We start from the raw sequence: 18,941 nt of genomic DNA on the forward strand, positions 1-18,941 counted from the left end.
ATACACCATCCCATCTGGTTTGCACTTAGTGGGAATATCATTTGTTTTTCAACAGGACAATGACCCAACACACCTCCAGGCTGTGTAAGGGCTATTTGAGCAAGAAGGAGAGTGATGGAGTGTTGCATCAGATGACCTGGCCTCCGAAATCACCTGCCCTTAACCCAATTGAGATGGTTTGGGATGAGATGGACTGCAGAGTGAAGGAAAAGCAGCCAACAAAAGCTCAGCATATGTGGAAACTCCTTCAAGACTGTTGGAAAAGCATTCCAGGTGAAGCTAGTTGAGAGAATGCCAAGAATGTACAACACTGTCATGAAGGCAAAGGGTGGCTACTTTGAAGAATCTCAAATAGAAACTACAGTAATATTAGGATTTATTTATGGTTCCATTTGTGTTATTTCCTAGTTGTGATGTCTTCACTATTATTCTACAATGTAGAAAATCATCAAAATAAAGAACAACCCTTGAATGAATAGGCATGTCCAAACTTTTGACTGGTACTGTAGACAAAAGTCGAGTAAACATGTTCCCTTACAGGAATTGAACACCAAAAAAAAAAACTCTGCTCAGGCCCATCCATCTACATCAATCGAGCGAAACATGCATGAAACTATTTACAATAAAAGCTTTACAGAAGAGCCCAGAAGGAACTGTTCAAAAGGGAACAGCATGGTTAATGTGCCAAAACACGCATTTACAATTACAAGTGTACCAGAACATTTCACCACTCACTTCTCCATGTCAAATAGTTCTCTGCTGTTTTTCAGCCCAAAATCTAAAAGCAACAGATAAACCAGGATTCAACATTTGATCAAAATGAACTCGATGCATGTAAATGAGGGGGTATAGGCAACGAATATGTAACCAATTCGCATGAGGCTAAAAGGGTCTGGGTGTTGGACTTAATGGCTGAATTGTCATTCTTTGCCTTTGAGACCATAGTACTCTACTTGGTACATGAAGTAGGTCAAGATTCTGAACAGTCCGCTGTCGGCGCTCTCATCTGCTGTTTCTTTGTGAGCTCACAGGAAGACACCAGGCTGTGATGTGAAGCCTCTCAACAACAGTAGCATGACAGAACGTCAGGGATGATCTGTAACGCTCCTCATTCAAATCTTGCCTCCACATTTTTCAGAGCACGGGAACAACCAGATCTCACAGAGCAGATTAAACATGTTGAGTCAGAGATGGGGTATACTATTTTTACAGAGATTTAAAAAATAAATAAAAAACGCTTGTTCTCTGCATTGCTTTGCTGTTCGGCAGATTGTGCAGGTATAGCATAGAGTGTTTCAATAAGGAGAAAGAAATGGGGATATAGTAAGAATATAAAAAGAGTTGGAACTTGGCATGTGAACTTCCACACCTTTAATAAAACATTCACGCTATATTCCCAACCAGTTATCCTTTGACAACGTGAAGCATGAAAACAGAACCCCCTAAAAAAAAATGATTTATCCAGAAAAAGGCCAAAGGGGTATGTAATAAGAAACTACTTGTCTGGTGGAAACATCAGCCTACACCTCATACCCATTCACATTAAATTATGTACCAACCCCCTCATAAGGAAATTACACCATGGTACAAAAATAACCCCTTGACCACAAACAAAGCATGAGTCTATGTCATCAAATCACATAGGCCTACAGTATGTGTATTCTCTGAAACAACGAGAATTACAGGTAGGAAAACAGTATTAAGACCAATCAGAAGCTAATGATTATAGCACTCACGGTGACCTTGGTAGTTAAGTGGACGCTGTGTAATCATTGTGTGTCAAGAACATTTTCAAGAAATGACACGAGATAAGAATGCTGTTCATTGACTACAGCTCAGCATTCAACACCACAGTACCCTCCAAGCTCATCATTAAGCTTGAGGCCCTGGGTCTCAACCCCGCCCTGTGCAATTGGGTCCTGGACATTGACGGGACTCCCCCAGGTGGTGAAGGTAGGAAACAACACCTCCACTTCACCGATCCTCAACACTGGGGCCCCACAAGGGTACGTGCTCAGCCCCCTCTTGTACTCCCTGTTCACCCATGACTGCGTGGTCATGCACACCTCCAACTCAATCAGGTTTGCAGACGACACAACAGTAGTGGGCTTGATTACAAACAATGAGACAGCCTACAGGGGGGAGGTGAGAGCACTCGGAATGTGCTGTCAGGAAAACAACCTCTCACTCAACGTCAACAAAACAAAAGAGATGACTGTGGACTTCAGGAAACAGCTGAGGGAGCACCCCCCTATCCACATCGACAAGACAGTAGTGGAGAAGGTGGAAAGTTAAGTTCCTCGGCATACACATCACAGACAAACTGAACTGGTCCACCCACACAGACAGTGTGGTGAAGAAGGCACAACAGTGCCTCTTTAACATCAACTTGTCACCTAAAACCTTGACAAACTTTTACAGATGCACAATTGAGAGCATCCTGTCGGCTGTATTACCGCCTGGTACGGCAACTGCACAGCCCTCAAAAGCAAGGCTCTCCAGAAGGTGGTGCGGTCTGCACAACACATCACCGGCGGCAAACTACCTGCCCTCCAGGACATCTACACCACCCAATGTCACAGGAAGGCCATAAAGATCAAGGACAACAACCACCCGAGCCACTGCCTGTTCATCCCACTACCATCCAGAAGGCGAGGTCAGTAGAGATGCATCAAAGCTGGGACCGAGAGACTGAAAAACAGCTTCTATCTCAAGGCCATCAGACTGTTAAACAGCCATCGCTCATCCATATATTAATATGCACATATTCTTATTCCATCCCTTTAGATTGGTGTGTATTAGGTAGTTGTTGTGGAATTGTTAGATTACTTGTTAGATATTACTCCACTGTCAGAACTAGAAGCACAAGCATTTCCCTACACTCGCATTAATATCTGCTAACCATGTGTATGTGACCAATAAAATTTGATAAATGGCCCATAATTGAGCTCAATCAGTATTACTTTCTAATAGGCTTTTACCAGGATGTCTTCTTACTCCAGATCTCCCCTGTCAAACTAAGGTTGTTTTTACAAAGCAGCCCAATTCTGATCTTTTTTTCACAAATTCAGATCAGCTCTGAAAGAATCTGATGTGAAGAGATCCGATGTGATTGGTCTAAAGACCAATTTGTGGAACAAATGTCAGAATTGGGCTGTCTGTGTAAACACAGCTTAAGTTGACTTTGGCAGTGGAAGTAAACCAGATCTTGCTGCAACCAGTAAGTAAACCAGACAGGTGCACTGGTTTATAGTTATTGTCTCTGGTACACAGTGGTCTGGCTGTACATCCAGGTGTTACGTAAGCAGGGCTACTGGGCTTTAAAACATTAAGGATGAGACAGGAAGAACATGTTTTCCAGTAATTACATTTTCATTGGAGGGACGTGTTGTGAATGAGGACGAGGATGGCTGTGCACTCCTGCATAATGCGTTTTCTGTTAGCAACAAACCAGATGAGGAGCAGAGAGCCTTCTCGGCCCTCTCACTCTGCACGGAGATCACCCGAGGTAGTTACACAAACAAACCAGTATTCATTCACAAACCCCTTTGAATGCACACAAACTACTTATATTTTTGCATGAACATACAATGGTGTACAACAGCAGAAAGCGAACTGTATGAGTATGATGCTAATATTCCTAGCGTATCTGTAATACTGGAAAACATTCCACAATCACATCATTAACGTTTGCTGCCTGCTGTCGTTACTTAGCATTTAAGGGCTGGCAGCAGTTAAATCCTACAAAATAGTTGATATTCAACAAGACAAATTGCTTTTGGGATTAAGCAGATTTATTACAATTAAATTCAAGACAGTTTTTTTGGCCAAAAAACCTTGGGCCTTTGTCTGACAAACTAAATACACTGTGCTGTAAAAACATTTGATTTCCTCCCCAAAAAGCTGTCACCCATTTTCTTGTCCCCTTTTCTTCCCACAACTTTAGCTGACTTGTTTTACTGATTCTACTTCAGCCTGTTGAGTTATGCTGCCACTATGACTTGGACAAACACATCATCGCTGCCTGGGAACACAAACAGGTCAGGATTGGAAAAATACTGGGTCTTGACGTAGGTCCTCGTGGGATACGGTAAACCCTTAGAGAGGCTAGTATGACTGTGTGCAGTAAGTTATGTGGACACTTGTCTGTTTGTGTACATCCAGGGGGGGGGGGGTGAGTGGCAACAGTGGCAGGTCTACAGTGGGAGCAGAGGCCGGGATCTGTTTGGAGAAACTGGAGCCCTCTGCGACATGCCAAGAATGCTGGGGTTCCCCTGAAATATAAACCCTCCCTCTGCTCTGGCCCAGGCAGACAGCATCTCTACTGGAAAAACACTGCATAGAGACACAGCGTTAGGATGATACAGTGAGGGGGGGAAAGTATTTGATCCCATGCTGATTTTGTATGTTTGCCCACTGACAAAGAAATGATCAGTCTATAATTTTAATGGTAGGTTTATTTCCCTCATTAAAATGCAAATCAATTTATAACATTTTTGACATGCTTTTTTCTGGATTTTTGTTGTTGTTATTCTGTCTCTCACTGTTCAAATAAACCTACCATTAAAATTATAGACTGATCATTTCTTTGTCAGTGAGCAAACGTACAAAATCAGCACGGGATCAAATACTTTTTTTACTCACTATAACCTCTCTATGTGAACACTAGTGTAACCCGGAAAGTGGACCAGAGAGGCGAGCACAGGATAGACAGGGCTGGTGTCTTCACTTCCATGGGGTACAGACAAGGGACGACATACATGAGAGACGAGGGGACATGAGTGACACAAAAAAAAAAACTTTATACACTATATACAAAACATCCACCAGAACCGATGTCTTTCCAGATGTCTTCAACAACAGACTGCATGAGTACACAGTGACAAGATACAGTGTGGCATGAACTGCCATACAAAGCCTATACAAGTTGTGTTTATTTCACTGGAGACTTGCAGAATCCATTTTGTTTTTGCTGAGGAATGTGGTTTAGTGGCACAGGAGTGAAAAGTGCTCTGTAGTGTAAAATGGTACTTAAACCAGCCAATTTACATTCATGCAAATGTATGGGTAATGGGTTTCTGCTAAGAGTAAAATAATGAGCAGTAAACAAAAAACATTAATCTAGTCTACACAACCTTCTGGAGAGTGAATATTGAGGAAAAAAGCTTCTCTTTAAAGCGTGCGCAAGATCGATGACATGCAAGTCCAGTTAAATTGGATCCTTTCTCAGTCTTCCTCTTTTCAAAGTCTTGCTGAGATGAATTTGCTCCGGATGTGGTGAAAAGTAGCAACATTTCCTGCTCTAGACAGACTCCCCTCTGACACTTGGGTGAATATGAGCAGAGAGATCCTGTGTACTTCTACTACTCATAAACTGCATAGAATGTTCTATGAAAAGTGCTGTATGTAATAGGTACAGCACACACTGCCCCATCCATCTCCATAGCATTTGTACTCAAAAAAGGTGGGATCAAAAGTGAGAGGGGTTAACCAGCAAAACAGGCCTAAGTCTACAATGCTAGAGATGCAAACACTCAAACTCACTCCATATACACTTGCTCACACACATTCACACTACCTCTAAAATCCTAGACTTGTTTGTTTACAGCAGTAAGCAGCTGCTCCACAACCCCTTCCTGTGAGCATGGCCCACACACACACACCCACACACACACACACACACACACACACACACACACACACACACACACACACACACACACACACACACACACAACCTCCCTCCGGCCGTGACGTCCTGTTTTGATGCAGGACCCGGGTGGAAAACAGAGCTGCAGTCTAAACGGACCAGTTGTGTTTCTGTTAGTGGCTGTTAATGGGATGTCACAATCAGGCCAAGAACAAAGGCTGGGAATGACTGATCCTGGAGCCCAGGCTCACTCCCACACAGCTCTGGAGCAGGTCCAATAACATGCTTTTCTTACACCCTTTACCCATCTGACCACTGATCAGCTGGGCAGTAAAAGTAGAACAAATATTTTTCTGAAAATAGCATGAACATCTATGATAAGTCTCTTGATACAAACATATTGCGTCACGTCTCTTAAGGGAGCACAGCTCACGTGTACGCATGGCTCTTTTCTCCGAGAATGGAGAGCGATTCTTCTTCTTCCTATACTAATACGTTCACTCCGTTCAGTCTTCCCCTATAGTACAGTATACAGTGTCTTCAGAAAGTATTCAAGACTACCCAAGACTTTTCCCACATTTTGTTGTGTTACAGCCTGAATTCAAAACGGATTAAATCCATGTGTCACGTTCTGACCTTAGTTCTTTTGTTATGTCTTTGTTTTAGTATGGTCAGGGAGTGAGTTGGGTGGGTTGTCTATGTTCGTTTTTCTATGTTGTGTTTTGAGTTTGGCCTGGTATGGTTCTCAATCAGAGGCAGGTGTCGTTAGTTGTCTCTGATTGAGAATCATACTTAGGTAGCCTTTTCCCACCTCTGTTTCGTGGGTGATTGTTTTCTGTTATGTGTCTGTCACCTTACGGAACTGTTTCGTTCTCCTTTGTTATTTTGTTTAGTGTTCTCTGTTGAATAAATATAATGATGAACACTTACCACGCTGCACTTTGGTCCTCACCTCATTCCAACGACGAGCGTTACATCATGTTTTTCCTCTCACCCATCTACACACAATACCCCATCATGACAAAGTGAAAACATGTTTTTAGAAATGTGTTCAAAATGTATTGAAAACAGAAATCTAACTTACAAATGTATTCTCACCCCTTTGCTATGACACTCCAAATTGAGCTCAGGTGCATCCAGTTTTCCTTGATCATCCTTGATGTCACAACAACTTGATTGGCCAATTCAATTATTTGGACATGATTTAGAAAGAAACAGACTTGTCTATATAAAAAGATCCCACAGTTGACAATGCATGTCAGAGCAGAAACTGTAACATGAAGTCTAAAGATCTGTCCGTAGAGCTCAAGGATAGAATTGTGATGAGGCATATCTCAGCGGAAGGGTAGAAAACTTGAAATACTCTAGAAATTGTTTTCAAGAGGACATAGTTTTTTAAAATGGAAAAAATATGCAACTACCCAGACTCAGAGCTGGCCGTCCGACCAAACTGAGCAACCGGGCAAGAAAGACCTTGGCCATGGAGGTGACCAAGAATCCAATGACCACTCTGACAGAACTACAGAGTCCCTTGGCTGAGATGGGAGAACCTGCCAGAAGGACAGCAGTCTCTACAGCACTTCACCAATCTGGGCTTCATGGGAGATGGAAGCCACTCCTGAGAAAAAAGGCACTTGACAGCACTACTGGAGTTTGCCAAAAGGCATGTGAAAGCAAGAGATTATAAAGCAAGAGATTCTGATGAGACAACAATTGAACTCGTTGGCCTGAATGCAAAGCGCCATGTCTGGAGAAAACCAGGCACAGCTCATCACCCATCGAACACCATCCCTACTGTGAAGCATGGTGGTGGCAGCATCATGATATGGGGATGCTTTTTAGCGGCAGTACCCAGGGGACTGGTAACGATTGAGGGAACAATGAATGATGCAAATCCTTGATGAGAACCTGCTTCAGAGTGCAAATGACAGACTGGGGGCAAAGATTTATGTTCCAACTGGACAATGATCCCAATCATACAGCCAAAGCGACGCTGGAATGGCTTCAGGACAAGAATGTGAAAGTGGCCCCAGCCAAAGTCCAGACTTCAAAATCACATATAAAATCTGTGGAAAGACAGGATGATTGCCAATCACAGCTGCTCCCCATCTAACTTAACAGAGCTTAAGAAAATGGGTGAAAGAAGGATGGGTGAAAAATCACCAAATCCAGATGTGCAAAGTTGATACAAACATACCCAAGACGACTCAAAGCTGTAAACAACACCAAAATGTGCTTCTACAAAGTATTGACTCAGGGGTGTGAATACTTATGTAAATGAGCTATTTCTTCATTTAATTGTCAATACATTTCGCAAAAAATTCTAAAAACCTGTTTTCACTTTGTCATTATGGGGCATTGCGTATAGCTGTAACAAAATGTGGAGTAAGTCAAGGGGTATGAATACTTTCTGAAGGCACTGTATATACTATACACAGCATTAGGTACAGTTGAGCCTCTCCCTAATCTGTATTATGTTATCATAGGGTGGCGCACAATTCGCCCATCGTCGTCCGGGTTAGGGGAGGGTTTGGCTGGGGTAGGCCGTCATTGTAGAATAAGAATTTGTTCTTAACCGAGTTGCCTAGTTAAATAAATAAATAAATAATAAATTGTATGCCTTCCTCCAGCCCAAGCCACAGATGGTGGGAGAGAAGGGGGAATGTGTGTGGTGGGGAATGGGATCCCATATTAGATCATCTCATTGGATGAACTTCACAGCATTGTGATCTGGGAGTCTGCTTGTCCTTAGGCAACATCCATCCATGCTTATGTCAGTTTGTCTCACACCTGCAAGCAAAAATGTTGACACTATACTCCAATGAATTTCTCAAGTTCTAGACACGTTTCAAATCAAATCAAATCAAATTTGATTTGTCACATACACATGGTTAGCAGATGTGAATGCGAGTGTAGCTAGAACATTCATGTGTCCAGTTCTGTAGGTTAGGAGAATATTTCATAAATGTTACACTAAACATAGTTGCCATGTTCTCAGAATATAAGATAATGTTTTAAACATCTTTAATGGCAAAGTGGGTGGGTGTATATCCTGCCTGGTTTGCCCTGTCCGGGGGTATAGTCGGACGGGGCTACAGTGTCTCCCGACCCCTGCTATCTCAGCCTCCAGTAATTATGCTGCAATAGTTTGTGTCGGGGAGATAGGGTTAGTCTTGGAGTATTGGAGTATCTGGAGTATTTCTCCTGTCTTAGCTGGTGTCCTGTGTGAATTTAAGTATGGTCCCTCTAATATATTCTCTCTGAGGACCTGAGCCCTAGGACCATGCCTCAGGACTACCTGGCCTGATGACTCCTTGCTGTCCCCAGTCCAACTGGTCATGCTGCTGCTCCAGTTTCAACTGTTCTGCCTGCGGCTATTGAACCCTGACCTATTCACCGGACATGATACCTTGTCCCGGACCTGCTGTTTTTGACTCTCTCCCTACCGCACCTGCTGTCTAACTCTGAATGATTGGCTATGAAAAGCCAACTGACATTTACTTCTGAGGTGCTGACCTGTTGTACCCTCTACAACCACTGTGATTATTATTATTTGAACGTTTGAACATCTTGGCTATGTACTATTATAATCTTCACCTGGCACAGCCGGAAGAGGACTGGCCACCCCTCAGAGCCTGGTTCCTCTCTAGGTTTCTTCCTAGGTTCCTGCTTTTCTAGGGAGTTTTTACTAGCCACTGTGCTTCTACATCTGCATTGCTTGCTGTTTGGGGTTTTAGGCTGGGTTTCTGTACAGCACTTTGTGACATTAGCTGATGTAAAAACATATTTATAAATCCATTTGATTGATTGATAAATACATAATGGGAACGTTGCAGTAATATTTCTGTGTATCAGTTGTCAGGATGTCTTTTGATGGTCCCAAAGAAACGTACTCCCCAAAAAATGTAAAATGTTATTACACATCACGCATTGTTACTGTTGCTAAGCCAATCAAGGTCCTGATTGGTGAATCACTAATCCATTCATAGCTCTGTCTGTTGGCAAGTTTATGGATACTCTCAAACATATACAGTGCTTTTAACATACATGATTACATTGTGCATTTTAATAATCAGTAGACTTCAGTAGACTACAGTATGTTCTCTGAAGTCTACTGATTACAATGATATAGAATATGATATTATATCCTGTGTCACTTTTAAGAACTGTGATAGGAAACCTGCCCTGTACACGTCACTCTATACAAAATCCCATAGGAATTGTCATGACTGTTCTGTGAGAATCACAATGAGTCAGATCAGCTTGGCAATGGCCAATAATAACCAGACTTTCTCTCACCCGCAGAGGGGAGGAGGGAACTGGTGTGGAGGTTGACACCTCCACATCCAGTCGTAAATTAAGCAGGCGAGGACTCTCTCCCTCTCTACCCTCCAGTATTGGTGAAAGTAATGTGCCTTTGTTTCACAGACTTGTTATCGCCAAAACTAACATCCAAAAAGTGAATACCGGAAACAGTATTTCTAACGTAACTATGTGGGGAATGGTCAGTGGGGGAACTATGAAAAAACGAATGTAATATGGGTGTTCATTTTGTGTTGTCATTAAAACCTGTATAACGAAAATACTGTAACTTGAAAAGTATATCCCCTTTATCTGTCAAGCTATCATCCAATATGTTGTGCATATAATATGAACATTAAATTATTTTTTGTTAAGATAGGAATGTGATTTTAGCTTTCTAATTATATATTTTTTTGATAATACTTTGCACAGTAACTAGCCCAACCCCGAGTGAGGTCAGAGAGCTTGTCAGCATGACGGAACGCCCTTTTGACCAAGAGTGCATAAAAGGCTTGGAAGAGAAACCAACTGTTAAACCAGAAAACATGAGGCGTTAGCTACATGTTGTAATGGTTGAAACTTTGAACCTCAACATGAGTTGAAGAAATAAACTCATCTTCTTTTAGACCAGAGAGCCAAAGTGCAGCAGCTCATGTCCATAGTGGTCTGAATCCTAAACTCTGAATAATCAACATGAGGAGGAAGAGGCAACAAACTCCCCTCTCAGACAATAACCCTGATATAACCCTGACAGCTGATTAGCTGTCCTGGGTAAAATATCTCAAACTCTTCAAACCGTCCCATCCTACTACGATTCTCATATCACCGTACGCTACTCTCATCACCCCACTGGAACCATCGGCATGGCCGGCTGATCGTCAAATTAGCAGCTTTAGGAGGAGGAAGAGTGGAGGGGTGAACTCTGTAGTTCTGTTCAGGACTACATGACGGACAAGGACAGCCATACGTAAATACATTCATGATGACTTATTTCAAACATGTGGCAGTTTGTGTGCAAAGTACATGATTAATGGGAGAATAGTTATAGAATGTATCGACGATATGGGTCTTTCTCTCTATTTATGTTGTTGGGTAAAATGCCATATTGTGTAAGTCCGCTAGGGACCTTTGTCTCATGTAGTAAGTGTGTGTGTATATTATTTAGATAGCTAGTCAATAAATGATTAAACCAATTTGTGTAGTACTTCTTCCGTGGTGCCCCAAATCCTAATGAGTTAGTTGTTACATGATTATAATGTAATTGGGTAACAATTAAACAAACAGTTAGTGGATTCAATAAATAAATCATCAGATTAATGAAAGGAAAGTCACAACAGAATGGATTATGTCCAGCAGGGACAGAGGTAACCCATTTAAGCAAAATCCCTTGATGAGACCACATAAAATTTACAAAAAGCTTGGATGTCTCAAAGATGTCCAGCTATAATGCCATTGCAGAGTTAACCTATTACACTCTAGGGCAGCAGTTTTCCAAAATGGCCACCAACCAGCTCCATGGGGTCAAATAGGACAGGTTAACATGGCAGTATTTCAATTCATAATTGCTACGTAATGCCCAATGATGGCTTAAAATGTTTGAGTTGGTGTTGCGAACACAATAAAATGTCTGACCCTCAGTGTTCACTGAACCTCAGTGTTCACTGAAATAGCACTATTTCAGGTTTGGTTCAGCGCTAAATATTATACAAGTCTGCCAAGTTTCACACTTCTATACCAAATCGAACAATATGGTATTTTTTGGGAGCTTATCTACTGAACTAAGTAGTTGAAACGTATTCAGAAAATCTACCCCAGAGCTCCTTGACGGATGACGATGACATTGATGTAATGGAAAGACAAATAAAACTATTTTCTGTTCGCTAAGTACCTGTTAAAACATTCTCTGTTTGTCCCCTGAATATTACAGAGTACGTTTATCTAGTGCAAGTTTTCCCTTCAAACACACAGCTTTGAGGCAGAGCTAATTACAGTAGGATTAATGTGAGCAGACAAATTCCTTAGGGAGGAAAGTAATTAAGCAGAGGACTGTGGACAGTGGACACACACAGGGCAACTGGATGCTTCCTAGAACCAGAAACTTGGCTCTTATGTCTCCGCAAATAGTTTTATTTGACTCCTGAAAGGAGAGGGCATCAGAGTAAAGGAGAGGAAGAACTGTCCTTCAGTGGAGAGAGAGAGAGGCAGCATTGATGAGCACAGCAGCACAGTGCTTCCTGTTGTTGCAGGCTAAAAACACAGTGACCTTCAGAATGTCATAACATATACACACACTTCCACACTCACAATTTTCCTTTTGGTGCAAGCGTCCGTCCCCTTCTCTGATTCCCCCACCTCCAACCTCTCCCATCCCCTCCCACTGGACTCTCGGCCCTCCTCCTCAGGCTCAACACATCTCGGTCTCTCTCAACTCCCCTCTTGTAACTTCCTCCCCCTTTCCATTTGGACAGCCCTTGACAGCAGGGCTCTGAGCGGATCTCCTCTCTGCCAGCTCCTGTCACTGTCACTTCAGTGGGAATGTGTGGCAAGGGAGCACTCGGAACGCAAAAAGTGACATCCATTCAGCTTTTAGAGTGCCCCACTTTAAACAGGCTGGCCATGACTGGCCACAAGACCATATCGACCAGTCTTGCCTCTCTGAAAGTTCTGGTCTGCTCTCTCATCTAAGTACTGTGATGTTGTTTCTCCCAGTTTAAGATATAGATTTTTGTGATGTGAAATGGTTTGTACAATAGCTTGTGGCAGTGATTTAATTTATTCAGTAACACACTGATATTTTCCAACGCCAAGAGTCCACACATCATGTGTGCACATGTGTGCTTGGTTTCACTATCCTTGTGGTGACCAAAGTCCTCACAAGGATAGTAAAACAAGGACAATTGTACTACTTTATTTATTAGAATCTTTAGGGGTGTTAATAATTTTGCCCCCTACCTTTGAGAAAAAAAGTATTACTTGTTAAACAAAATCTCTTTATCTGACCAATTGTATTAGGATAAAATATAATTTCCCAATTTTTTGAAGCATACAATATAGCTCACTATTTCAATTATTTACTTTATACAGTCATTATTTCTCATGTTTCTCAAGGGTGTCAATAATTTCAGACCACACTATACATAATGTCTTTGTGTTGTGTGGGTACATATTTTAACCGGTCCCCAAAATAAAAAAGGCTATTTTAGGATTAGGGGTTAGGTTTATGGGTTAGGGTTACACTTGGGGATTTTGAATGGGAATCAATTATTTGGTTCCAACAAGGATAGTAAAACAAAAAGGTATGCATGTGTGTGTTCATTGTGTGTTGAATACCTGTATACCGGCTGCATCTCTCGGGCGATGCCGATCACAACTCCAGAAGGGAAGCGATCAAACTCCAGAAACAGCTCCCTGATGTTGCTCCTGTACTTCAGATCTACATCCAGCAGTACAATGCACTGCAGATCTGAAACAAAGAGTTCAATACATTTTTACTCAGAAATTCAAACGTACTGCTAGCACCCCTTGAGTAGCAGATTACTTTGGCTATACATCATATCAGCCAAAATGATCAGCTATGAAATTATTCTGATTATTGTCTGATACCAATATGTTTTTAGCCATCATCTGATACCGATATAAAGGCTGATATATCATGCATCTCTAATCATAGCTCTGATGTAGGCCCTGTTTCTGGGTAGCTAGCTGGGCTAGGAATTGCCAGGGACCTCATGATACGATATTACCACCATACTTAGGTGCCGATACAATATGTATTGCGATTCTCACGATTCTATATGTATTGTGATTTTATTGCTATTTGATGGTCCAAACATATTGCTCATCATATGTCTGCTGCAGAGGGACAAGAGAGAGCCATGAGAAGACGAGTTTTGAACAGTCATGGAAATAAAAGTCCTGAAAACAATTGGTCTCCTTGTTTAAAAAGCATGTGTAGAAGCTATGAAGGAAACATACTGGAGTTTTGGTGCAGGTAGAGCCAACTAGCCCAAAAATAATATTGTGATAGTCAAAACAATATCCCGACAGTATCGATTTTTCCCCCATCACTAATAGCCAGGAAGCAGCACTCTGTGGACACAGTCACCCCAGTTACCAGGAAATACAGACTCCTCTGTTCATTGTTTCACCTTCCTGTGTTTTGCTGGTTGGCATGGCAGTGAAAAGTAAGGACATTCTTAGGGTGCTGGACTGCTGTGCAATGGACAAAATACTGTGCCAATCTGGATTTACAGAGGGGTGTCAATCTGAAAACCATGCATTGGGTATTGGCATCTCGAACTGCTAAAATCTAACAGCGACTCTAAAGGTGCCCCTCACAATTGTGTATACTGTAACATACAGTTAACGAGTGTTATAGTAAAATAGTAACCTTAAAGTGCAAAAAGAAAGTATCTAGATACTCAATGGGCCTCCAAAAAAGTCCTCTGGAAGTAAAAAAAACAAAAAAAACAGATCTAGACCACGTACGCAAATGGTCCAAAAAGCCCGTAGTCTAAGAAAGCAATCTCGGTATGACCCCTGATGGTTCAAGAAATTTATGTGGTTCCAAGAACCAAATTGCTAACCAACCTCCAAGAAGGAAATGCAGGTACAAGAAGAAGTAAGTTCCAAATCTAGATGGGTGATTTGATGGGAAAACCACATGATCTATTGGTGCGAGCGGTGGTGTAGTACAATTTGTTTAGGTGAGGGAGTGCAAAAAATAAATACTGGCAAATGTAGCCAATTGAATAGGCCATCATTATAGAATATGCATAAAATACATCCTCCAATTGCAACATCTGGTATATTGGACTGAAATGTGTATATGGGAAAGTATTCAGACCCCTTGACTTTTCCCACCTTATCTACATAAATATCCAGACCCTTTGCTATGAGACCCGAAATTGAGCTCAGGTGCATCCTGTTTCCATTGATCATCCTTGAGATGTCTTTACAACTTGATTGGAGTCCACCTGTGGTAAATTCAATTGATTGGACATGATTTGGAAAGGCACACACCTGTATATATACACAGTTGAAGTTAGAAGTTAACATACACTTAGGTTGGAGTCATTAAAACTCATTTTTCAACCAGTCCACAAATGTCTTGTTAACCAACCACAGATTTGGAAAGTCGGTTAGGACATCTACTTTGTGCGTGACAAGTAATTTTCCAACAATTGTTTACAGACAGATTATTTCACTTATAATTCACTGCATCACAATTCCAGTGGGTCAGAAGTTTACATACACTAAGTTGACTGTGCCTTTAAACAGCTTGGAAAAGTCCAGAAAATTATATCATGGCTTTAGAAACTTCTGATAGGCTAATTGACATCATTTGAGTCCATTGGAGGTGTACCTGTGAATGTATTTTAAGGTCTACCTTCAAAGTCAGTGACTCTTTGCTTGACATCATGAAAAAATCTAAATAAATCAGCCAAGACCTCAGAAAAAAAATTGCAGACCTCCACAAGTCTGGTTCATCCTTGGGAACAATTTCCAAACTCCTGAAGGTACCACGTTCATCTGTACAAACAATAGTACGCAGGTATATACACCATGGGACCAGCCGTCATACAGCTTAGGAAGGAGACACGTTCTGTCTCCTAGAATGTACTTTGGTGCGAAAAGTTAAAATCAATCCCAGAACAGCAGCAAAGGACCTGGTGAAGAGGCAGGAGGAAACAGGTACAAAAGTATCTATATCCACAGTAAAACGAGTTCTATATCGATATAACCTGAAAGGCCTCTCAGCAAGGAAGAAGCCACTGCTTTTTAAGTTTATCTTTTAATTTAGATTTGGATAGAATTTTGATTAACTACATGACAATGATTGAGATACCAAGACATCATTATAAATGAAATGAAACTGTACTGTGAAAATGTGCATCTAAAACCATTATTGGCACGCAAGATTGGTAGAAATGGTTAGATAAATTGGCATTCGACAAAAGAAAGGTTGCGGACTCCTCGTGTAGCCTATTACCGGCAACTTCAGGAGAGTAGAAAGCCAGCAGCAGGAGAATGGTCGGGTCAGGTAAAAAAAATAATCTACTGGGTATCTTGATCTCTGGCTCCCTCGAGTCATTTGTGTCTTATTTCATCAAAACAGAGCGATTAAAGCATCAGACAAGCTCAATGCATATAGTTGATGTTATTAAAACTAGAGGTTGGCCGATTAATTAGGGCCGATTTCAAGTTTTCTTAACAATCGGTAATCGGCCTTTTCGGATGCCAATTATGGCCGATTACACTGCAATCCACGAGGAAACTGCGTGGCAGGATGACTACCTGTTACATGAGTGCAGGACCTTGTGGCTGCAAGGAGCTAAGGTAAGTTCCTAGCTAGCATTAAACATATCTTATAAAAACAATCAATCTTCACAATCACTAGTTAACTACACATGGTTGATGATATTACTAGGTTAACTAGTTTGTCCTTTGTTGCATATAATCAATGAGGTGCCTGTTAATTTATCATCGAATCACAGCCTACTTCAACTTCACCAAACAAGTGATGATTTAACAAAAGCGCATTGCTGAAAAAAAGCACAATCTTTGCAAAGATTTACCTAACCATAAACATCAATGCCTTTCTTAAAATCAATACACAGAAGTATATATTTTTAAACATGCATATATAGTTAAAAGAATTCATGTTAGCAGGCAAAATTAACTAGGAAAATTGTGTCACTTCTGTTGCGTTCAGTGCAAGCAGAATCAGGGTATGTGTAGCAGTTTGGGCCGCCTGGCTCGTTGCGAACTGTGAACTAATTTGCTTCTGTAACCGTGAAAGCCTTGGTTTCATGCATGTTAATATCAGAAGCCTCGTCCCTAAGTTTGTTCTATTCACTGCTTTAGCACACTCCGCCAATGCTAATGTCCTAGCCGTGTCTAAATCCTGGCTTAGGAAGGCCACCAAAAATTCTGAAATTTCCATCCAACTACAACATTTTCCGACAAGATCGAACTGCCAAAGGGGGCAGAGTTGCAATCTACTGCAGAGATAGCATGCAGACTTCTGTCATACTATCCAGGTCTGTGCCCAAACAAATCGAACTACTACTTTTAAAAATCCACCTTTTCAGAAACAAGTCTCACCGTTGCCGCTTGTTATAGACCTCCCACAGCCCCCAGCTGTGCCCTGGACACCATATGTGAATAGATTGCCCCCCATCTAGCTTCAGAGCTCGTACTGTTAAGTGACCTAAACTGGGATATACTTAACACCTCGGCCGTCCTACAATCTAAGCTAGATGTCAATCTCACACAAATTATCAAGGAACCTACCAGGTACAACCCTAAATCCGTAACCATGGGCACCCTCTGAGATATCATCCTGACCAACTTGCCCTCTAAACACACCTCTGCGTCTTCAACCAGGATCTCAGCCTCATTGACCGCTTCCGTAATGGGTCTGCGGTCAAACGACCACCCCTCATTACTGTCAAATGCTCCCTAAAACACTTCAGCGAGCAGGCCTTTCTAATCGACCTGGCCCGGGTATCCTGTAAGGATATTGACCTCATCCCGTCAGTAGAGGATGCCTGGTTGCTCTTTAAAAGTGCTTCCCTCTCCATCTTAAATAAGCATTCCCCATTCAAAAAATGTAGAACTAAGAACAGATATAGCCCTTGGTTCACTCCAGACTTGACTGATCTTGATCCCCACACAAAAACATCCTGTGGCATTCTGCATAAGCATCATTAGCCCCCGCGATATGCAGCTTTTCAGGGAAGTCAGGAACCAATATACCCAGTCAGTTAGGAAAGCTAAGGCTAGCTTTTTCAAACAGAAATTTGCATCCTGTAGCACTAATTACAGTTTTGGGACACAAGTCCATGGAGAATAAGAGCACCTCATCTCAGCTTCCCACTGCACTGAGGCTAGGAAACACTGTCACCACCGACAAATCTACGATAATCGATCATTTCAATAAGCATTTTTCTATGGCTGGCCATGCTTTCCACCTGGCTACCCCAACCCCGGCCAACAGCTCTGCACCCCTGCAGCAAATTACAGACCTCTACATGCTTTGTAAGTAGGAAAACCTGAAAAATCGGCAGTGTATCAAATACTTGTTCTCCCCACTGTATATTTATATTTAAAGAAAACAATTAAAAAACGTTTTTAAATAATACATTTTAAAAAATATACATGTATATATAAAAAAAACAAGTCAGATTAAGCGGTATCGGCATTTTTTGGTCCATTTCTGGTCCTGGAGCAGAAGGGCAAAAGCTCGCTTGATCTTGATTTTCAGTATGAATATAGACCGTGAAAGCGGGGCCTCACGATCTTTCTGACTTTTTGGGTTTTAAGCAGGAGGTGTCAGAAATGTTACCTTTTCGGCATTGAAGGTATCGGCGTTGAAAAATCATAATCGGTCGACCTCTAATTAAAACACACAGGATGTGTTTATATAAGGATAAACTTACCTTTTAAAATTTCAAAGAATCAATTGGTCAAAAGAACCGACGACTTTCAGTCGAGCAAGATATCTTTTTGGTCTGGGACAGACTGCTACACACTTTGTTGACACAGGTATAAGGCCCTCTCCCGTCCTCCTTTCGGCAAATCCGACCAGAACTCCATCTTGCTTCTCCCCGCCTAAAAATAGGCTGTTTTGATCATGTGACTGTAATATACTCCGGGTTGCCTCTGGAGATAACATAAATGAATACGCTGACTCAGTCACCGGATAAAAAAAAACTATGCATAGATGTGATACCGAGTGTCTTTCAAAACGTTCACGAATCAAAAACCATGGATTGATATCAGCCTTGTAGGAAAACTGAAAGAGGGAGGCTGCTTATAAATAGGGCAAGGTGACCGGGGACAATAGTGTTGTTAACCAATATAAATACGACCTATGAAGATCGATCAAGATGGTGAAACAAGTATAGGGACAAAGTGGAGGAGCAATTCAGCGAGTCGGACACAAGGCGTATGTGGCAGGGGCTCCTAATGTTCACTGATTACA

General features: G+C 41.7%; 1 pseudogene; it reads right to left on the reverse strand.

The window, feature by feature from the left end:
* The window catches only part of LOC112251791, a 55,494-nt pseudogene that overhangs the window by 6,278 nt on the left and 30,275 nt on the right, over positions 1-18,941 (reverse strand).

The sequence above is a fragment of the Oncorhynchus tshawytscha genome, linkage group LG05 (genome assembly GCF_018296145.1).
Source record: "Oncorhynchus tshawytscha isolate Ot180627B linkage group LG05, Otsh_v2.0, whole genome shotgun sequence".
In the NCBI taxonomy this organism is placed as follows: Eukaryota; Metazoa; Chordata; class Actinopteri; order Salmoniformes; family Salmonidae; genus Oncorhynchus; species Oncorhynchus tshawytscha.